At 46.4% G+C, this 15,001-nt stretch overlaps 1 non-coding gene across 1 annotated transcript; it reads right to left on the bottom strand.

Moving 5' to 3' along the window:
* Positions 1-5,222: 5,222 nt before the first annotated feature.
* On the bottom strand, positions 5,223-5,309 carry TRNASTOP-UCA (transfer RNA opal suppressor (anticodon UCA)). Its single transcript has one exon. It is a non-coding gene; the product is annotated as a tRNA-Sec (tRNA).
* Between the last annotated feature and the right edge of the window lie 9,692 nt (positions 5,310-15,001).

Here is a 15,001-nt window from a genome sequence, read left to right as displayed (position 1 = left end):
TTCCTGACTATATTTTCTTGTTTTTTATTCCCACATAGAATGACTTACCAAACAGCAAAACTAGGGCTGGACAAAACATTTTCTGCTTAAATTTTTTTGATAGAACATTGGGTTTTTAACACAATGAACGTTTTCACAGCGAGGGTCTGCTTTCCTTGAAAATTTGATTTTTCAGCAAAAGAAACACCAGAAAGTCAAAAACTCTTTATTTTTGGCACTTTCTTTTTTTTTGTTTGTTTTCTGTTTTTGGGCTTTTTTTTTTTAAATGTTTCAGGTTTTGGGTGAAATGCTGAAATTTTCCAGTGGGGGAAAAGCACCCATTTTCTGACCAGTTCTTGTCAAAACCAAAGGGTTCATTGCTGGATTTGGTCTGGGAACTGCACTGGAGGGGAGGTGACTGACACCTTTCTAGTTCCAAATAAAGCCCTACAGGATGGGAGACTGTCTAGCTATATCCATTTGTGTGAGTCACACCAGCCACCCTTTTGCCAAGGGAGTGTGTCTAATGACATTTAAGGAGTTCAGGTCAATATGCTACTAGCAAACACTCTTTGCCTCTCTGCTGGGCTCCGGCCTCTGTAGCCGTATGTGTGCGTGTGGGATGCACACAGGTACATGCTGTTCAAAATCAAACCCTGGCTGCAGTGTTTCCGTGACGTCTGTGACTCACACAGACAACAATAGCCCCTGGCAGTTGCCCAGGCTCGAGAACTCAGCTTTCCCCATTCATAAAAAATATAAAAAAAGGTTGCACACGTAAGCACAGAGTGGCCCAAATCCTGCTTTGCACAGCACCACCAGCGCACTTGGGCCCTAAAGCTGGCATAGCTGGATCAGCCTCTCTAGTGGTGCAGAACCAATGTAATGACAACTCTCAAACCCACTCTTGTCCCTGCTCCTGTGTTGAGGGGGTGGCTTTGACTTCCCTGCTGATTTTTAGCTGCCATATTAGTCCCTAGGGAGATGGCCCCAGCACACAGGCAGCCTAAAATCAGATGGGCAGAGTTCAGCTTTGCACCCTCCACTTCCCAAGCTTTGCTCTGTGCTCTTCAGCTGCAGCTGATGAGCTGGGCCTGTTTGTGCATATGTACTTCACATTAAACCAGCATGGGTCTTTGTTCCCCTCTAGTGGCTGGACCACAAAAGAGATTTGTGAGTGCTACTTCTTCCAAACGAATCAGACTGGGACTTAGATGCTTATTCTTTTTAGGGTGACCAGATAGCAAGTGTAAAAAATTGGGACGGGGGTGGGGGGTTATAGGAACCTACATAAGAAAAGCCCGCAAAATCGGGACTGTCCCTATAAAATTGGGACATCTGGTCACCCTAACTCTTTTAGATCCAGAAGTCCTGGGTGCAGCCCTCACAGGTAATCTAGGCAGAGCCTTTGTTATCTGCACAGAAAAATGCATGCATGCGGTCGTACACTCACCCATAAACACATGTTCACTGAGTCAGATCCCACTCAGCCATACGCACAGGGAGCCATGTCACACACATTCACCCATGAACACCAACACTTCCTCCACACCACACTGTGATTCTGCTTGGAAAACAAAGCGAGGTGACTTCATTTCAGCAAAAGCAAAACTCTCGTGCAATGTGGGTCCAAAGATTCCATTGCTTGTATTTTAACCATTTTCAGATTGTTCAATTAATTTTAACTTAGCCCTTTGCATGTCTGGAGTAGCGCTCATTTGGTTCAGACACTGAACGCTTTACCAGGCCAATCACTGAATGGCCATAGTTTATACAAAGTTTTTAGCTGCTTGTCCAACGTGATGTAACCAATTGGTTCAGCATTAATTTTCTACTCTAGCCTTAGGGGTCATTGGACGGTACCAACACAAAGAGTTTACCACTCTTCCAAGGGCCTTGCGCTACCCATGCCCCTCTAATACATCAGCTGGAAAGCCAGCTTCCAGTTCCCCCATCTGTGGGCCATTCTGTCCCCTGTACCAGCACAGGAGAGAATGAATCCACTACCTACCCTTCCTAACCCTGACTGGATTAGTTTGTGCCCTTAAGGTACAATCCCGTGCTGGGGGTGGCACCCAGCCCCAGCAGGAGGCACTGCCCCTCCCCAAGTTCCCGATGTACAGTTGGCTTGCCCTCATGGATCAGGGCTGGGCTGTGACCCTGCTTCCGCCTTGCTCACATCATGGAATCCTGAATGCTGGGACTGCAATTGTCCCTAGCCCTTGTGTAGACCAGGTGAAAGAGGCCCTGTTGCACCCATGTAACAGTCAGTTATGATGTTTATAAAGCTCCACTCCTCGATTCCCAGGCAATGCTCATAGTGCACCAGAGGTAGCAGAGCAGAGGAAGTGTGAGGGGTCTGCCCCAGTTAAGCAGGGATCACAGATGGGCAGGATGTGGAATGTGTAAGTGCAGAGGGGTGGGGAGAAATGCCTTCTAGGGAAGCAATGAGTAGGGGGTGGCTTCCAGGTACTACTTTGCCTAGAACCCCTCAAATCCTGGGACCATCTCTGCTTGCCATAACCTTCATGGAGCAGGAGATCCACTGTCCTTTGGGTGATGTGTCTGACAGTCAGGAACCCACTAGCTCCCCCTAAGGGTAGACTACTACACACAATCTAAATCTGCTACTGTCTTCCAGGACGGTTGAATAGGAGCCGGTTTGTTCTTGTTGCTTTGCCGAAACAAGCGAAGTCAATGCCAAGAACAGATGCAAACTGGTTGGTTGTGCAGTTCAATTCTAGCTCAGAGCACATAACCCCCATCTGTGTGCTTGTGTGTGGGGCGTGGGGTGGAATATAAGAATTTGATTGTCATAATTTAATCCCAGATTACTTCTTGGAAAAAAACAAAACAGATACAAACAGCATGTTCCCTTATAAATCAAACATGAAAGAGCTTATTATGTTCTGTCATGAAGCTGGCAGCTAGCTTTGCCGTTCTCAGCTGCCCACTGTAGGGCAAAGGCTGTTCCAGAGCTATCCCTGATGGAAACAAAAGCCCAAAGCCAAATTGCATTACATTAATTAATTTTTGAGGCCATGGTGGTATTTCACACAGAAAGTGCATTATGAGCAGAGGACGCAAACTGACTGATTTACAGAAACAGATGGAATGGCACAAAGCGGATAGCCATCTGGAATTCATGTCACTTCTAGCTGCATTGTGGAAAGCTCACGCAAATATCCTACACATAAATAAAAAGCCTTGATGTGACGTGTACTTCAGAGCATCAGAAAACTGTTGCCCTGTAGGCCAGTTTATTCATAAAAATGACAGTACAGGCTAGTGCAAAAGTGGAGGTTTTCTGATTGGTAGCAGGACTCAGTAGATTTAAGGCAATTAGGTTTCAGCCAAACAATAATGGTACTGGATGCACCTGATGCACTATTGCCCCAACATCCATCAGACCAAATGAGTCAATTTGTGTAATGGAAACAGAGTCAGTCAGGGTCAGCAATAGGCACAACCAGCAACAAGAAACACTTCAGGTCTCATGATCTTGTGTTGTCACAACATCTCGTGGGCTAGTCCATTCCTGCCCTCCAGCAGTGGGATTCACCAGTCAGATCACCCACTCCTGGCAGTGTAACCAGAGGGGAGGACATGATGGTCCAAGTTCACTCTGCCCTACTGTGGGGGAGCTTGGAGTCTTCTGCTTGCTTGAAACCCTGCAAATCCTAAGGGCAATGCTGGAGCTTCTGCAATTGGACATCACAGAATTAATGCTTCCTACCTGGACCATATATTTTTCAGGATCACATTAACCTTTATTTTTCATGGGGCTGGGTGACATCATTAGCACCAGTGTTTATTGCTGGAGTGAAAAATCTTTATGATAGTGTGGGTGGGAGACAGGGTATATTCAATATGGAGCAGATCTAGAGCATGGTTTCCTTTATTTTTTCTGCTCTTGTGGGATGTGAAATGACACTAATAAAGATCTACTTAGAAGAATCCAATTAAACTTGGATTTTCCTTCTGCATACGCCATCTAAGTCCTGTCAATCTACTCAAGCAGTGCTGAGTACCAGTGCATGCTTTGGCCAAAGGAGGAAGGCAACAACTGCTGGGTATCAAACTCAGGGAAAAGTAATAAACACAGTAAATTCAAGAGTTCAGGAAATGGTGGCTCTCTTTATATATATATAGATGAACGAACATGTTAAAAATATCTGCCTGTAGCCACTAGCTCATCACTTAGAGGGAAATTCTCCCAACAATTACTCAGTAATAGGGATTCGCCTTAATCAATATTACTCTTCATCCATCTAATCAATAATAGGGACCTTCACTAATCAATCAATGAAAGGAAATATTAAAGAAAGGTGATACAAAGAGTTTGATGTGTCAGTCGTTGGTCATCGGGGGAAACATACAGAGCATGGGGGGACGCTGGCAATTGGTTATGGTTCAGCATATATTACATATAGCCTGTTATGTCCCCATTGCGGGGTGTACGGTGGTTGGGGTCAAGATATAGTAGGGGGGCAGTGAGGGTACATCGCTCATATAGTGGGCTACACACAGTCATGCGTATGAGTAAGCGGGCCGGGTAATGGGGACAGGGTGACCCTCACGTGGTGGAATCCAGATTGGTAAGTTCATGACTCAGGGGATATGGTTTGGTAGGGGGGTAGTAAGGGTTTCCCCCTCCCCCCCCGTGGGTGCGTGGAGCCACATCGGCTCACTCCTGGTATTGGCGGTGGCCGGTGATGTGTTCAATGTAAATGTCTCTAGACCACCGGATAGTGTCTATCTACTAATAAACAACTTCCACAAGTCAACAACCAGGAAACTTCATCAGCAGTTAACATGAAATAACTAGACAGCAAGAACCTCACTCATCAATAGCACTACTAATTAAACAATAGTTAAGGGCCCTTCAGGAACAGAAAAATCTCTCCAATCAATAAACCTATCATTTCCTTAATCAACGGCACACATTGGTTGATAATACGGAAACTCACCAGTGTATCAACTATCAATAATACAGAGCTCCATCAATACCAATCAATGCTGGTGAATGTTGTGCAAAGCATCACTAATCAACTGATAATTGATAGGGAAATTCACAAATCAATAATGCCCAATAATCAGTCAACATTAGGGCCTGCATCAGTGACAGCGGAGTTGGTCAATCAGCAGTACTTGCAATATAATTAGGAGGGAGCCCACCAAGGGAAACTCCCTGCCGAGAGAACTCAGACACCCCCTAGAAGGTGAAAATTGGGAGTTATAAACGCCCGAAGGGTGGAATTGAACCACTCTGTCGCTAGACAGCTACAGGTTTGAAGCCTGCACCCCAGACCACTGAGGATCATCCGGGCAATTAAAACACGGAAATACAACGATATATAAATCACAGTTATAATTTTAATTTTTAAGGTAGGGTGAACAGCATTCTTTTCCCTTCCCCCAGCACTATCTCTATCTTAGACTTATTAGTTCCTATATAGAGGCTTCACTCAGTGGGGTTCAGGGCTTCTTCCTTCACCTCGAGGGGAGACACTAGCCCTATCTGCCCCTTTCTCACGCTTTTCCTACCTAGATCGCTCCAGCTGCTTTATGCAAATATTGCTGAAGCTGATTGGTGGATTCCCCGCGGCTGCCGGAGAGGGAAGGGCTCGGGCCAAGGCGGGAGCGTTCTGACAGCTGAGCGCAGGGCCGGGCTGGCTCCCGCAGGGCAGGGAGGCGGAACAGCATGGGGGTGCCCCCGGGAGGGGGTGATTGTTGCCCCCAGAGGGGTTAGTTGTGGATCTGCCCCCACCCATAATGGGGAGGTGGCCGCCAGCAGGGGCTTCCTTTGTGGTGTTGGGCGGTGAATCCTGCCCCGGGAGGGGATGCAGGTCACGGTGTGAAACCTGTCCCTAGAGAGGGCTGGAGGAGTCGGTGGGAGGTGGTGACTCACGTTCTTTTTCCAGCAAGAGCAGCCGCTTTATCCGGCTGAGCCCTCCACGCCCCAGCAATCCCCAGCACCTTTCCCGGTTCTCCCAAGGCCTCTTTCGACATCTTCCCAAAGATGGGCTTGTGCAACGCCCCTGGGCAAGGAGGAGAGGAAGACGTGGGTTGGGGGGGGGAAGTCATTGTTTACCTCTGGCTTTTGTTTGTGGAAAACCAAATCCTGCCTTCTCGATCCTGCTCCCCAGACCACGGATCTGTGATGGGGTTAGGGAGCCTCTTCTCCTAAACTGTCCCTTTGCTCTCAGTGTGGGTCAATAGCTTCCCATGCATGGGAAACTCCCCCTTTTTCTGCATTGTATAGTTCTGTGGTGTCCGTTCTCATCTGCTGGATACAAGGCAATAGGTACCTTGGTCTGTTGCAGGGAGACCTTTCTCTGCCCCCCAGAAGTTTCTCAGCTAGATCGCTATTCGCTACCAGGAGGTGCCAGATCAGGGTGTTGGTGTATTGGGTACTAATCCTCATCACTCTGTATCAGCAAGAGCAGCCGCTTTATCCGGCTGAGCCCTCCACGCCCCAGCAATCCCCAGCACCTTTCCCGGTTCTCCCAAAGCCTCTTTCGACATCTTCCCAAAGATGGGCTTGTGAATTTGGCACACAGACTTTATCATACTGGAAGACCAATAGCCCATCTAGAGCAGCATTTTTTTTTGATGGTGACCAAATCCTTTAGGGAAATGCATAAATCTCCTCTAGTGCTTCTCACAGCACAAAAGTATCCTATGGGAGAAAATTCCTTCCTGACCAGTAGCTGTGGCTCAGTTTGTGCCCTGAAGCATGAGGATCGAAAAACTTTGTAATTTTATCCTAGCAAATGTACCCATATACACTATTTTCAGAAATGTCAAAACTCTTAAAAAATTATTGAGCTATTTGCCTTGAGAGGTTCCTCTGAAGCACAGCTATCTCTTCAAATGCATGTGGTTTACAGGGATTTTTGGTGAGGTGCTTCTTTTTGGTGCAAGTAACAAATAAAGCTGTGGGTCTGATTCTCCTCTCACACCAGTGAAAGCCAGGAATAACTTCAATGGCAGTTCACCATGGGGAAGTCAGAACAGAATCAGGCCCACAAGTCCAAAGCTGAAAGCATTTTTTTGTAGCTGTCAGCAAAACCAAGTAAAATACACACAGGGGACCAAAACCTGCTTCATTTACATCCAGGCAAATCTCCTGGGCCCGATTCTGCTCTCATTAGTATAAATCTTGAGTAAATCCATTGGAGCTCCACCAGTGTAAGGAGAATTGGGCCCATTGACTTCAAGAGAATTGCATGGAGATATCTGAGAGCAGAATTTGGCTGCTGGTTTGTAATGAAAAAATACTGTAGCAACTTAAATGTGATTGTTCAACTAAAGCATTTTTGAACTATATTTCACAGGATGCAGGTTTACAATAGGGGGGCATGGGTAGGAACACAGGTCCCCTTCATTTGTTAAAGTCAAAATGGAGCTCCCTGTCCACTGCCTGGCTTGAAAGAGCCGTGCTCCTCCACAGCTCCCCAATCCCCTTAGCTGATCTTCCAAGTTCTCCCACTCCTATTTCAATCTGTAATGGAAGGTGCCACGTAGCAAGCAGCTGGCGAAGGAAAAATGCATTGGGTGAGGAGCCGGGAATGGGGTGGATTGAATTACTGATGGTTTCAGCATGGTTGCAAAGGTTAGCACAAAAGCTTGAGGAAATCGAATGGCCTCAGAGATCCCTTGGGGCTTCAAACCAGACCAATCTTGACGTTCACAAGGAGATGTACGTCAGCACAAAGATAGGATCACTTCAGCCCAAAGGCATGTGATCCTGCTGACTGTTCCATGCTGGACTAGAATGGCTGACAAAAGTCAGAGGAAAAATTTCTAGCTTGTATGTTTCTTTTAATTAAACTTTTATAACTCTTTTACATTCTCTTTATTTTTTCTGTAGCTTCTACCTTTTTGTGTTGTGTCTGTGGCAAGGACTCTCCATTTATTATGGTACAAAGTATCAGAGGGGTAGCCATCTTAGTCTGTGCCCATAAAAACAATGAGGAGTCTGGTGGCACCTTAAAGACTAACAGATTTATTTGGGCATAAGCTTTTGTGGGTAAAAACCCCACATCTTCAGATGCATGGAGTGAAAATTACAGATACAGGCATAAATATATATTGGCACATGAAGAGAAGGGAGTTACTTTACAAGTGGAGAACCAATGTTGACGGCCAATTTAGTCAGGGTGGAGGTAGTTCACTCCCAAAAATTGATGAGGAGGTGTCAGTACCACGAGAGAGAAAATTGCTTTTGTAGTGAGCTAGCCATTCCCAGTCCCTATTCAAGCCAAAATTGATGTTGTTAAGTTTGCAAATGAATTGTAGCTCAGCAGTTTCTGTTTTTGAAGGTTTTTTTGTTGTTGAAGAATCGCTACTTTTAAATCTGTTATTGAGTGTCCAGGGAGATTGAAGTGTTCTCGTACTGGATTTTGTGTGTTACCATTCTTGATGTCTGATTTGTGTTCATTTATCCTTTTGCGTAGAGACTGTCCGGTCTGGCCAATGTACATGGCAGAGGGGCATTGCTGGCACACAATGGCATATATCACATTAGTTGATGTGCAGGTGAATGAGCCTCTGATAGTGTGGCTGGTGTAGTTGGGTCCTATGATGGTGTCACTAGAGTAGCTATGGGGACAGAGAAGACAACGGGTTTGTTACAGAGATTGGTTCCTGAGTTAGTGTTTCTATGGTGTTGTGCGTAGTTGCTGGTGAGTATTAGCTTCAGGTTGGGAGGCTGTTTGTAAGCGAGGATTGGCCTGCCTCCCAAGGTCTGCGAGAGTGAGGGATCATTTTCCAGGATAGGTTGTAGATCACTGATGATGTGCTGGAGAGGTTTAAGCTGGGGGCTGTACATGAAGGCCAGTGGTGTTCTGTTATTTTCTTTGTTGGGCCTGTCCTGTAGCAGGTAGCTTCTGGGTACCTGTCTTGCTCTGTCAATCTGTTTCCTCACTTCCCTAGGTGGGTATTGTAGTTTTAAGAATGCTTGATAAAGATCTTGTAGGTGTTTGTCTCTGTCTGAGGGATTGGAGCAAATGCGGCTGTATCTTAGGGCTTGGCTATAAACAATGGATCATGTATGTGTCCTGGATGGAAGCTGGAGGCATCTAGGTAAACATAGCGGTCAGTAGGTTTCCGGTATAGGGTGATATTTATGTGACCATTACTTATTTGCACTGTAGTGTCCAGGAAGTGGATCTCTTGTGCGGACTGGTCCAGGTTGAGGTTAATGGTGGTGTGGAAATTGTTGAAATCCAGATGGAATTCTTCAAGGGCCTCGTTCCTGGCAGTCCATATGATGAAGATGTCATCAATGTAGCGCAAGTAGAGGAGGGGCACTAGGGGACAAGAGCTGAGGAAGCATTGTTCTAAGTCAGCCATAAAAATATTGGCATACCGTGGGGCCATGTGAGTACCCATAGCAGTGCCACTAACTTGAAGGTATAAGTTGTCCTCAAGTCCTAAATGGTTGTGGGTGAGGACAAAGTCACAAAGCTCAGCCACCAAGTGTGCCGTGGCCTCATCAGGGATACTGTTCCTGACAACTTGTAGTCTATCCTCGTGTGGAATGTTGGTGTAAAGAGCTTCTACATCCATGGTGGCCAGGATGGTGTTTTCAGGAAGATCACCAATGGATTGTAGTTTCCTCAGGAAGTCGGTGGTGTCTTGAAAATACCTAGGAGTGCTGATTGCGTAGGGTCTGAGGAGAGAGTCCAAATAGCCAGATAATCCTGCTGTAAGAGTGCCAATGCCTGAGATGATGGGGCATCCAGGATTTCCAGGTTTATGGATCTTGGGTAGCGGATAAAATACCCCTGGTCAGGCTCTAGGAGTGTGTCGTGTAGATTTGTTCCTGTGCTATAGCAGGGAGTTTCTTGAGCAGATGGTGTAGTTTCTTTTGGTACTTCTCAGTGGGATCGGAGGATAGTGGCCTGTAGAAGGTGGTGTTGGAGAGTTGCCTGGCAGTCTCCTGTTCATATTCCGACCTGTTCATGATGACTACTGCACCTCCTTTGTGAGCCCTTTTGATTATAATGTCAGAGTTGTTTCTGAGGCTGTGGATGGCGTTGCATTTCCTGGTGCCCTGTGCAGCTGTGTGTTGCTCCATCCCCTGCTCTGCCTTTTTCCCAGGGCCCCTGCCCCTGCTCCACCCTGTCACGCCTCTTCCCCCCCTCCAGCCTTGTCCCCACTCCCCTGAGGACTCCAGAAGCAGATGGGTCTGGACTCACCAGTAAGTAGAGTGACCCGACCCCAGCCTGCTCCACTCCCCTGGCTCCCAGCTAGGCTGCTGGCGAGTGCTGGGGGCGGTTCCCCCTCCCCTCAAGCCTGGGAGCTAGGGGAGCGGAGCAGGCCGGGGCTGGGTCACTCCATTTCCTGCAGGAAGTGGCCATCCCCCCTACCCCCCATCCCCCATGGAGGCCTGGGGCAGGGCCCCACACAGCCACCCCACGGAGGCCTGAGGCCAACCCCCCCACTCCATCCCCCACAGAGGCCTGGGGCGGGGCCCCACACAGCGTGCCCGTGGAGGCCTGGGGCCAGCCCCCACCATCCCCGCTTCCTCCTGCAGAGGCCTGAGGCCCTAACAGCCCCCTCCTGGCGGGGCTGTGTAGGGCACCAAAATAGCTAGGGATGGCCCTGTCTGTATGGCTGAGGTTATGGGGCAAGTGATGCTGTTTGTTCACTATTTCAGCCTGTGCACCTCTGTGGAAGGACTCTGTGTAGAAGCCCAGTCAGTCATTTAGAACATCAGGAGGAATCCACACAGAATTCTTCTTCTTGTAGTGTTGGTAGGAGGGTTCCTGTGAGTTCAGTGATGTGTTGAAAATATTCCCTGAGTTGGAGATGATGAAAGTAGGCTTCCAGATCACCACAGAACTGTGTCATGTGGGTGAGGATGGTGGGGCAGAAAGAGAGTCCCCGAGATAGGACAGACTCTTCTGCCAGGCTAAGTGTGTGGTCGGATAGATTAACAATATTGTTGGGTGAGTTAAGGGTACCACTGTTGTAGCTCCCTGTGGCATGTAGGAATTTAGATAGTTTACTGTCCTTTTTCCTCTGTAGAGAAGTAAAGTGTGCGTCGTAAATGGCTTGTCTCGTTTTTGTTAAGTCCAGCCACGTGAAAGTTTGTGTGGAAGGTTGGTTTTGTATGAGAGTCTCCAGTTTTGAGAGCTCATTCTTGATCTTCTCCTGTTTGCTGTACAGTTAAGTTAAATGTAGGCTCTAGAAAGTATATACTTCTATGTAACCTGTTTCTTTTATCCTTAATCACTACCGGTTACATCTTGCTCTTTGATAATAAATGATTGTTTTCACTATAAATATATCTTAGCGCTGTGCTGTTAAGTGCTGCTCCTGCATAGAACCAAGTAAGCTGGTGCGTATACTGTTGCCTTGGAGACCGCAGAGCTGGGAATTGTGTCAATGTTTTTGGGAGAAAGGCTGGACACTGACAAGGAATGCTTCAAAGGGGCTGGAGGGCTCGGGTGCATGAATTGTTAACCTGCAAGGCAAAATAAGGGCTGGCAGAGCCCAGAGCAGGTTGTTTGGGTGGCCAATGGAGTGGGGGAGTCAGGGAGCTGACCCCCAGGTTAGCACAAGCAGGCCCTCGCCCTCACTGGAGGCAGAGGGGTAACAAGGTGATTTATAGTCCTGGCTCCCCTGAGAACTGTAACAGATGATTGGTAAGAAGAAAAGGGGTGAGGTGTCCTTTGTATCCAGATAACACTCACCTCGGTCTTCATCCCCACAGCTGGGTATGTTATTAGAATATGGGCCCCTGTCGTGGCAATGACACTAGTTCCTCTCACACAAGTCCCCAAACACGTCTCAGAGGCTAGTGACTTTGGGCCAGCTTTACAAAGGGATTATTTAGGTGTTTAAAGATGCAAACAGATGCATAGTGGGATTTTCAAACTCAGGCAACTTACATGCCTGACTGATTTCAGTGGGAGTTAGGCACTTAACCTGCTTAAGCACTTCTGTAAATCCCACTCAGCACCTAAACACCTTTGTAAATTTGGACCTTAATCTCTACCAATATGGAGCAAATTCCAACCGTTCGTTGAAGGATAAAAAAACTCCCCATGCGGCACCCTGTGCTCTCATTTAAAACTCTTTTCAGTGACTTTGGACCAGTCTCCATGGTCCTGCACCTTATGCAGTCACCAAGTGAGTGCAAATGGGGTGTCAAACCCTGCCAATTGCAGGCTTGATTCAGTGCCCACAGATGTGAATGGAAAATCTCCCACTGAGTTCACCAGGATTTGGATCAGGATCCAAGCAAGTGAGTGGTGAATTCTGATTTGGCAGTGTTTCACACTCACATTGCACAGGTGCCAGTGACTGCACAAAGCTGTGCAAGATGGTGGAGAATCAGGCTTCTTTGGGCTTGAGGGAGACAGGGAGGCTGCAAAGGCAGAATTTTGACCCAAGACATCTGACAGTCAGCAGTGCCTCCTACTATATATTGAAGTAGGCTTAAAACAGGTTGGTCTTCTACATGTATATATTTCATGTTATTTTTTAAAGCACATCTACCTCTTTACAAAAATATCACTTTATCTGATTTGAATTTATTTTTGCAACCTGTCAGAATATCTCTAGGTGTCCTTAGTGCTTTCTGCTTGCTGTTTTTCTAGCTATCAATACCTGCCCCTGTTTTTGTGGCAGGAAAGCTAAGTTGAGGGCTAGACTGTATTAATGAATTGTTATTCAGGGTAAGGTGGGGGATGAGCAGGTCTGTTATTTTTAGCAGCAGCAATGAAATCTCAGCAGCTGATGACATCAGTTCTAAAATGTCAGCGTGAAAACGGCTGGAACAAATTAAGAGTGTGGTATTGTCATTGTTCAAGGCACACCGCTCTCTGGAAGGATTGTGGTTGGATGCTGTGGATGCTGTTCAAAGGGGTGGGGGAAAGAGGCTTGTGTTAGAGTTTCTTAGAAGAAATCAACAACAAAAAAAGCAACCCTTTGAAAGCAAAAGGTCAAATAAAATGCTATTCAGATGCACCACCCACCCTGTTACATCAACTGAAATCACAGTGATGCATCTGCAAGCAGGATTCTGGGAACTCTTTTAGAGAGGAAAAAAACCCTTCAAGTTGACCCTCTTCTAGTCATTTAGCAAACTGGGTTAAAGCCATCTGTGGCGTCACTTCAGTGACTCACATCAAGAAGGAATTTGACCCATGTTTTATGCTGTTATTTTTCTTAAGTGAAAGTTAACGATTGAGTAGTTCTATTATTTAATTTAACCCTATCATTTCATTCCAGAGATTTTAAATAAAGGTGTCAGGCTCTTTGGGAAATGTTGAGATCAAGATGCACAAACCTTTTGATCAAATACTGTAGCGTAACATTCAAGAACAAATGCACCCATGTTTATTTATAAAGTAAGTCTCCCTGCATGTTTATATGTGTGTGTGTTCTTAATGAAAAAATTAATTGTCCATGCCTATTAATTCTCACTCTGGAGTTGGGCACAAGTCTTTGCTGGTTTGAGATCACCCTTCTCTTTTTTATGGGTAGATGTGGGAAGGATCCCCAATTTTTTTGCCATTGAGACATGGGGTTGCCATATGGAAAAGGTTAAAACTGCTGATCTAATAGTATGATTTCTGTCTGATGTTCCCTGCACACTAGTATTATTATTTGTAATTAAAATCATGTATGTAGCACTGCACATTTACCGTTCACTGTTTTTCTTGTATGCAGTAAGGTTGGCTTTCTTTAATATCTGTGTTTAAAACTGTCCCTGTCAATAGCTCCAAAATACATTGGTTTGCTTATTTTCAATTGGTGGGTGGATCTGGTGCATGAATTATCACAATGAACAATTGCTACTGCTAGCTTAAGTAGATGCTGGACAAGTGCCCCCTCCCCCCCAACCGCCAGCTCTACTCATGCATCTGAGTCCTAAGCTGCTGCTCCTCCTGCTGATCTGTAGCTGGACTCCTGCACAGCTCTTGCCATTGTGCTCCACCTGATCTACCACACCCCCCACTATCCCAGCTCTGGGCACCTCCACATATTTGCCACTGCTCCTCCATCCTAACCTGTACAACCTGCTGTTCTGGCTGTCTCCCTCTCCCATCCACTGGCTCTCCTAACAAAGTTCCGCCTGGACCTGCATCAATCAACTCCTGCTTGTCCAGTTCTGGTTCCGTATTCTGGCACCTTCACCCGACTGAACCCACTGATCAATTTTCACCCTTTCCCTCTGCATGTGACCCGCACATTTGAATGTTGTAAGGACTGAATAGTTTCTAGTGCAGTCCAGCTCCTATTCCAGCTCAGCAAGGGCTTTTGGGCCAATACAGTTAGCAAACAGAGAAACATGCAAAAGCATCTTTTTAAACCCATCAATGGTACTGATTGTCAAGAATAACTAGCAGCAGGGTGACCGCAAAGGAAAGCAAAAAATGTAATCATTTAGCTGAAACAACCTTTTATTTGCAGGGATGATAAGGCTGCTGGCAAACCCGCAGAGAATTACAGGAACAAAGGACTTGGTACTGCTGAAGTCACTTCCTGACTCTTGGGAGTACCCGTTCCTCCTCGCATTGGATTTGTTTTCCACTATGTGTCTGGGAGCTTGTCTAGACTGGCCCAGATTCACACATTAAATTGAGTGATGCCTGGGCAAGCCAAATGTACTGAAGATGGGAAACTGAAACACTAGGCCTCTCTTAGAATATGGAATAATCTCTCAGAAACTGGAGCCCGCAGACACAAGGAAAGGACTGATAGCACTGAATGCTGAGGTCATCTAAGGCCAGGTCTACACAAGAAACATTTGCTGGTATAATAATATTGGCTAGGTGGGTGATTCTTTACAACATTTTTATACTGGCAAAAAGCCATAGTATAGACACAGTTATATAGGCAGGAAATTCTTTTTATCAGTATAGCTTATTTTGTTTAGGGAATTGGTATAAGCCAGGGATCGGCAACCTTTGGCATGAGCCAGGCAGGGAAATCTGCTGGCGGGCTGGGATGGTTTGTTTACCTGCAGCGTCTGCAGGTTCGGCCAATCACAGTTCCC

The sequence above is a fragment of the Chelonoidis abingdonii genome, chromosome 3 (assembly GCF_003597395.2).
Source record: "Chelonoidis abingdonii isolate Lonesome George chromosome 3, CheloAbing_2.0, whole genome shotgun sequence".
Lineage (NCBI taxonomy): Eukaryota > Metazoa > Chordata > Testudines > Testudinidae > Chelonoidis > Chelonoidis abingdonii.
Note: the sequence above shows the minus strand (reverse complement) of the source record. Positions and strands in the feature narration are given on the sequence as shown.